Source organism: Emydura macquarii, unplaced genomic scaffold (genome assembly GCF_026122565.2).
Source record: "Emydura macquarii macquarii isolate MOO-44397 ecotype Brisbane River unplaced genomic scaffold, CSIRO-AGI_Emac_v2 contig_2897, whole genome shotgun sequence".
NCBI lineage: Eukaryota > Metazoa > Chordata > Testudines > Chelidae > Emydura > Emydura macquarii.
The window spans coordinates 40,815,379-40,823,660 of record NW_027133034.1 but is presented as its reverse complement, the minus strand read 5'-3'; the positions used below and the strand labels follow the sequence as shown (position 1 = coordinate 40,823,660).

Sequence of the window (8,282 nt, the reverse complement as noted above, 5' to 3'; positions counted from 1 at the left end):
AATATCCCGGGGCACTTTCCATCTGATAGAACAAGTTCACAACAGTCATTTTCTCAAAATCAGGACTACATGTGCCAAGCCACCCCTCCCACTTCAACACCAGACTAACTTTCTGCAAAGGACTAGAGTTAGGCTAAAAGTCTGGGGATTCCAGGACTTCAGTTAATGAAAAGCCTGAACAAAGAGATATCTTAACGATATATGCGGTTTATTTTATTACACAATTTGGAATTACACAAATTAATTACATCAAGATATCCTGAATAACTGCTAGACAATGATAAGAAAAGTTATGTAACAAAACTAACCTAAAGGCTCTGCCCAGAAAACCATACCAAGACAATTCACTTTCCATTGATTTTCAATGGACGTTTTTGTCTTGATTAAGGCATGTAGGATTAATTCCTAACTAGCCAATTACATTTTGACAGAAAGTGAAGTTAGAAACATTAACAAGAATACAATTCTGTTGACACAATTTTAAAAGGTATTTATTAAAAGCAATTTTAAATATATTTTGATTGGAAACTTTGAGTATAAGAAATACATTGTGACTGACTGCTGAACATGTGAAACAAAAAGCATAAATATGAAAAAAGGTAAAATAAAATGTGACAGAAAAAGAAAGAAAATAAAATTCTGCAAGAAACTTTTAAGAAGTGGAAAATATATATTTCCTATAAATGTATTCTTCTTAAATAATAAAATATAATCTAAAAATATTGTAAAACTGAAAAGTCACACTTCACCTACTAGCAATGAAATCTGATATGTTTTCCCTGTTGATTTCCATTTTAAAATTCCCTGTTGATTTCCATTTTAAAATTAGGAATGTCAGTGCTGTAGATCATTCCTTCTTTGTAATTTAATGAGAAAGTTTCTAAAAAAGCAACTTCAATTTCCTTGATATCTATTTGTTCATTGCACCTAAGAGATGGCTGTAAACAACTGGACTGACTAAAATGGCCATATTTACAAAGTCCAGCAAAACACGGGAAGGACACAAAATGTGCACCACCTGTTGCAGCTGCAGAGCCCTCATCTGCACAAGTGTGCAGGTGTTTTGTTTCTTTGACTGAATGTGCATATGCAAGTGTGTTATGGGCTTTATTCTCCTTTTACTTACATCACTCTTTTACATAGGTCTAACTCCATCGGACTTCAGTAGAGTAAGTACTGTTTGAATGCTGCAATCAGATCTGCGTGGGTTGACATTTATGCCTGCCTGCAGCTGCACGGAAGTCAATGGGCTCCACACAGTTCCACGATACCTCCCACACACATCTGACTACCAGACTGGGGCCTTATATTTCTATAAGATGAGAATCAGGTCTTATGACTAAATATATGCACTGGGAGCAGCACACCTAATCCATGAGCCTTTGACAGTTTTGCTCCAAGAGTTAAAGATAAATGATAAATCTTGAAAAATAAAATTAAAGCAACAATCCAAATAGAATAAGAGTATATTGTATATTATTATTACATTATTTTATTGTTTATTTTATTTGAGCATCTAGGATCCCCAGTCCTGGCCCAGAATCTCATTGTGCGAGGTGCTGTACAGACCTAGAACAAAAAGACAATCCCTGCCCCAACAGCTTAAATGTTACATAGCACTGAGGCTCTCTGTTATGGTACAGGTTGGTATGAATTATTGCTTTCAAACTAGTCTGTAATATAGATAATCAAGACTAGATTTTCTTTTTGCTTTCGGAATATTTCATTCAGAAAACAGTCAAAGCTGTGGGATTGTTCCTCAAAAATCCGAGTTAACCAGACTCCATATAAGAGCTTAAGAAACTTCATCTGTAAAACAAAACAGAAAAAAAGTTAGCATTTTACCCTTAAGTACATGAAAGACAAATATAGTGAAGTAAATTCTTCTTTTCCACAAAAGTGAAAGAACTGATACATGGCTAAAGTGTTATCTCTCTTCTTGCTTTCTACTTAATATATTTAGGAAAGAAAAAAATGCAACATCTTAATTTTAGTTTTTTACAGAAAGGTGTGGGAAATCTTTATTGATGCTATTGATAACTCTATGAAATGTATACAGGTACTTTTACAAAACAAACAAAAGAAAAATAGAAAATGAACTGTACTTCCTTACTTTTCATTTGAAAAAGAAAAGAAAGTAGAGTTCAGAATGCTAAAATGTTGTCTATCAAAATCTCCTCCAATTAATTCTTTATTCCAAAATTAATCTAATACAGATACATTGCTTAAATAGGAAATATTTCAGTGCTGGAATATAATAGCTTTTGTAAAGCTAATAAGCTTTTCCACAATGATGGTTCAACTTCATACAATTATCAATACAGATAAAATTACTTTATTTTTCTTAGTATCTGTCCAGCAGAAAAGTATTCAGTGGTTTGTGGCCAATAAATGCTCTGTGAACCTCTGTGGCTACTATGACTTGTAGTCTGAGAGGATTCTTTCCAATTCCAGCTTTGTAATGCTATTTCAGACGTTATCCACTTAAGCCTGTTCCTTCCTCAGAGGGGAAAGTCACATACTCCATCAGATTTGATTGCAACTGGGCTTATTGGGAAATGTACTGAGTATGATCATTGTGTCTTCTGACTTTCAAATATGGAGGCCAGTTCTCCCTGGCTGACTGACATTCCACTTCATGCCTGTCAGTCACCCAGGAAAAAGAGAGGGCCAGAGCAAGTTGAGGACACCTGTTGGGAGTCTTTTTCTATGAGTCTCCCGTCATCTGACTCCTGAGATTAGGTTTGGTGCCTCCCTATCTAATGCTTTCAGGCCCCCATCCCCTCAAGATCCAGAATGGTAGAGCTCCCTTCCCACAACAGTAGGAGACTCTTTAACAGAAAATTTGTCTGTCTCCCCACTTAATAAAGATGTACATTGGGATTACTCCATCCAACCCTCCTACAGGCAGTGCAGCCACAGCAAGAGGAGACAGACCAACTGAGTAAAAGGAAATATACAGAACAGGAAGCATGTTGCATTTGCAGAGGCTTTCAGTACTGCACAGAATGGGTAGTCTGGCATTTGTTTTTGTTTCTGGGATTGGCCTTGGGTAGACTGTTGGCTGGTCTTTCTCCTCTGTGTTTTGGCTTGCTGCAAATCCAGCACTTTGTGGCCTTGTACATAGGCAGGGTTTGGAAGGCTGTAGTTACCCTGCACAGAACAACGTCCACTTACCCTTTCAGTAAGGTTATTGTCATAGAAGTTATAGTGCCTCTTAAAAAGCAAGTATAATTGTGATGCCGAGCTATGGTTTATATTTGCTTAAAACTTATTGCATGCTATGAAAAGCTCCCTTTTTATTGACATGTTAAAACTGATGATGGGTTTTATTAGCTTGCACTTGGAAAGGCCTATCTTAAGGGAACTCCATTCCTTCCTGTGTGCTTGTCTTACTTCACATATTGTATCACGTTAGATAATTATCAGACCCATGTGAAGCTCAGAAGTTTTGGCTTGCAAGAATTCATCCAAACCTTTTTTCTTGGTTTTGGTTCTCACAGCCTGAATTTCACTTTGAAATTTTCATAACTTCATCCTAAAACTTCAGAGCAGAACTCAACCCAAGCTGTTAAGTTTATTTTAGTGAATAAGCCACAAGCTTTGCATGGTTTATATGTAAAACTGTAAATCAGATCAGATATGACTGAAACAGGCTCAGGCGCATAAACATCAGTGATGCTGGTCCAAGTTTCAGGGCTGCAATGAAACACAAACCAGGAAAGTTTTGTGAGGCTTTGAATTTAATTCTGAAAGTTTGGCAGAGTGCTGCCAACAATTCTCTTTTCTTTTCCTCTTCTTCGTTAACCCATGCATGCTATGTAGTAACAATCTCCATCCTTACTTCTTGGATATTTCCTCTGCCTTGTAACAGATTTTAATACAATTCAGGGAAAGTAACTGTCTACTTTCAAAAAGTTCTTAAAATGCCATTACAGGTTTTGTATTTAAAATTATACGTTACATAAAAGCAGTTATGCTCATGTGAAATGATGATAATAAGAACAAGTAGACTTTTGAAATCAGATGCCTGTCATCTGAATTTAAACATCAAATGAGCTAAATGGAAGCTGAAGTAGCTTTTGGAGGTCTATTTTGTTAACTAAACTTGAAGAATTTTAAAAAATTTACCATATCTTCAAATGGAGAGTCAATTATATTGGATTTTTTCATAATGTTGATATTGTAGCAGCACTGACATCATTATTCAGTAGTCATGTTAATCTCCAAATGCACTGTGTATAGGGTTTATTATATTACATAAATATCCAAGAATCTGGGATGGTAGATCTTAGTATCAGTTCTTTATTGTTAGCATATTATTGCTCCTTTCCAAAAAGAGGGTGATAAAATTCAATAACACTCATATTTTAGTCATATTTCTGGCTATTTTATCTCTGAGGGTCAAACAGATTGTGTCCCTTGCACAGAAAGAGCAGATAATCTAAGTTAAGGAATTTCAGAATTTTAAGGGGTACTACTCATCGGATGAGCTGGTTTATAGGTGTTCTCAAATCTTTTCTTAGCATAGACTAGAAAGATTGTCTCATGGACAGAGCTTCAGCCATTCAGTATTGCATGACTAGCTCACCCCTCCCCTCTATCCTTTCCTCATCACATAATATTCCCGAGGGAAACTGCAGCAATTGCTTACAAGGAAAAGCAATATTAGCAAAGTATCTAAAGTATTTTTACCTTTTTAAATATAGTAAAATTAAAACAACAATCCAAATAGAATAAGAGTATATTATATATTATTATTACATTATTTTATGTGAGCATCTAGGATCCCCAGTCCTGGCCTAGAATCTCATTGTGCAAGGTGCTGTACAGAACTAGAACAGAAAGACAATCCCTGCCCCAAGAGCTTAAATGTTACATAGCATTGAGGCTCATCTGTTATGGTACAGGTTGGTAAGAATTATTGCTTTCAAACTAATCTGTAATATAGATAATCAAGACTAAGATCCACTGTATACAGATAATCAGCCAATTAAATTTAAGATACACAACTTTTGGGGAGTAGATGGTTTTTATGAAATTGAAGGAACAGGATTTGAGGGGGAAGGGATTAGGATTGTTTTTGTTTTTTAAAGTTCTTGAAATAAATGTAGGAATTATGAAAGGTTCTGGTTTAATCAAGAAGAAGTATAATGCAAGCAGCCACAGATTCTGTTAATATCTCCATTTGAGGATCACCTCTACAAGCTGAATGAAGTTCTCTTCCCGATGCTATACTCAGACTTATCCTGGGCAGGTCTATGTTCCATGTATTTAGTGAGTGAAGTTATCTTCATCCTCATGCAAAGACGGTTCCTAAGGTATATTGATCCCCATCTAGTAAGGATTTTAAAAAACACGACCAGAATCTTGAACTGGTGCTAATGGAGGATGTAAAGCATCCTTGCAACATGTATTCTGTGACTAGTCTTGCTCAAGAGTTTGACTGCTATGATTTGGACAAGCTAGAGTTTCTAGTTGGCCATGACAGATAGCTCTAGTTAGAACGCGCTGCACTGGCTATAATGTATTACAAAATCATTTTTAATTTATGGGAAAAAGAAAAGAGCAAAGATTGTTTCCACTAACCTTAACCACTTTATTGGTATTAAATCATATTAAGCTGCTGTTATTTTCTTGTATTTGGCATTTTCTTCTGGTTGTTTGTTCTGATTCGCTTTGGCCTCCTGCCAAAATGTGCATCACGTGTCAAGAGACAGTTCTAAAGTTCATTCTTCCTTTAAAAATAAAGAGATATAATTATATTTAAAAGCAGTGTATAAAAAAGTACCATAATTTACCTCCTTTTGGATAAGTATAGAGCAAAACAATAGCTTTAAATAGACATGCCATGTGAGCTGCCAGGATGGGCAATATATACACAGCACTTTACTGGAGTAAGTACCTTTCTACAATTAAGCATTTAGAGCCTAATACTGAAAAGTAAAAAGTACCACATGTGAAGTGATGGGTTTCTTCTCATCCCATTGAGGTCAATCACATGATACCCAGCACCTTGCATGGCTGGAATCTGAGAGAACTGAATTTTTATACACTAAGTGTAATATTTTGCATGATCTTCAAACTAATACAAAGAAAAATTTCATGTCATACAATTCTGGAGCCTGATTCTGAGCTCACACTGATGTAAATCAAGAGTAACTCCACTGGAATTAAATGGAAATAACACAGTGGAGAATCAGAGCTTGGTTTTTATACATCCAAACGTCATTAACCAGGGATGAAATTAGCCCTTATGTTTACTACACAATCTGAAATAAGCTGGTGAGTGGGCTAAATTTTATGATGTTTTCCAACCCTTAATTTATCTGGATGTATTGCATGGTAAAGTTCAATATTTACACCTCTTCAGAATGAATAAAATCAAATTATGCAATTAGCTATTTATGTTGTTTGTTTATTGATTTATATGGTGCTGATATATAACTAAATGTAGTAGCAACAAATACAGTCTAACGGGGGTCAGATCAAGACTAAATTTCTCTTATGGATATATAATAAATAATAATGCAGCTATGCAATAGGTACTTAAGTGATGTATGCATTCAAAGTATCCAACGGAAGTTAGGGAAATTCACCACCTTTAAAATCAGACTAGTTATAAATGGTTTGCTGTGGATTTAGTGCCTAATTTTAGACACCCAAGTTAGAACATTTTGGCCTATGGCTTTTTAAGAAATATGACTAATGTATGTAAATTTACTGAAGTATACTGTATTCTAATTGGCTGAGTCACTCCTTCACTCCTGCAATGAACTGGCCCATAATTAATGTGAAATCAAACTGCAAATATAAAAAAAACCTAGATATGATTCCTGGTAAAGCTCTACAAAATATAATTTTGCAATTGTAAATAAACAAGTGGAAAAAGGAACAATTTGCCTATGAATTTCATTAAAAAATTCTTACTGAAATCATATTCTATTATCAAATATATAACATTAACACAATGATCATTTTGGAAAGAGGAGTATGTGAATGAAAAAGGTTGTTATTGTGCAAGGATAACTACACAGGACAGGACAGGACAGGACTATCATCCAGACAGAAATGGAACAGCAAGCCTTTTATTTGCAGCAATAGTAAACTTAAGTACACTTATGCTGATTCCTTCCTTGCATGTCTTGAGAGATTGAAAACAACTGCCTTTGGCTTCAAGTCTCATGTGAATTCTGTGGTTATCCTGTATTACCAAACCCTTTGTAAGGTGGTATTCACACTACACAGTAAAGCTGTGAATTTGGCTACATACATTCTGGGTTCTCATGACACCATGAGGCAGTTGAGCTTTGTCTTTGTGGTTACTATTTTGTATAATGGAATGATGAAACACAAAAATTTCTTTAGCAAAATACTTAAGTGTTATCTATACGTGAAAAGGACATAGCAAGGTGTATAAGGCCTGCTTTTGTGAGGTGCTGATCACCTCTGCTGTCTACATGTGAGTTGAGGGTGCTCAATACCTTGCAAGACTGGACCTTAAGAAAACAAAATAGCAGTCTAATCATAGAAACCACACCTCTCAGCCTGCTCTTCTGCCTGTGCTATCTTCACTCAGATCATTAACTAAGGGCAGGCTGGAACATTGCCTACAACAATGTATCACCTTTCACTCTTTCAAGGTATGACTAGTCAATAGGGACACCATAGCTCATTGGATTGCAGTTTGATGTTCACGTATGAACTCTGTAACAATTCACTCTTTAGTTACCAGATTAACACTGTGCAAGTCACAGCTAACAAATACCATTGAATCAATACCTGAATATTGCACAGCAATTCATATCTCTGAACTTATTTTGGCAGAGTAAGTCAGAGTCATCATGAGTGAAAACAACCACTTGAATCAACCATATGTCGGTTTTTAAGGCTCTGGAGTCCTATGTCAGCCCCTACATGGCCTACACTCTGGCCTCTGGACATCAACTAAAGTGCATTGGCCTTTACTTACAAATTTACTTTAACGTCCATTCTAAATGTTTTTGGGTGCTTATCTGAACTAAATAGAATCTATAAATCTTTTACAATGTATTATTGCTAGCTGTCTAGTTTGCTGCTCAGAGCTAATAATGACAACTCAATTTATGGTACCGACTTGTGACTCAAATTTGATGCCAGCACTGCTAGTTACGTTCAACTAATCCTCTTCAAACTGCCTGTTTTTATGAGATCATTCACTCCATCTAGCAGATTCAGCTACCTCAGCCCACAACCAAAATTTCTGTTTCACATACGTTTGTAAAATTAGTTTTTAAACTCAT

At 35.7% G+C, this 8,282-nt stretch overlaps 1 long non-coding RNA gene across 1 annotated transcript; it reads right to left on the bottom strand.

Moving 5' to 3' along the window:
* Window positions 1–1,448: 1,448 nt before the first annotated feature.
* On the bottom strand, window positions 1,449–5,734 carry LOC137166940 (uncharacterized). The gene is made up of 2 exons (XR_010923889.1): window positions 5,590–5,734; window positions 1,449–1,809 (listed from the first exon to the last, which is right to left on the bottom strand). It is a non-coding gene; the product is annotated as an uncharacterized lncRNA (long non-coding RNA).
* Between the last annotated feature and the right edge of the window lie 2,548 nt (window positions 5,735–8,282).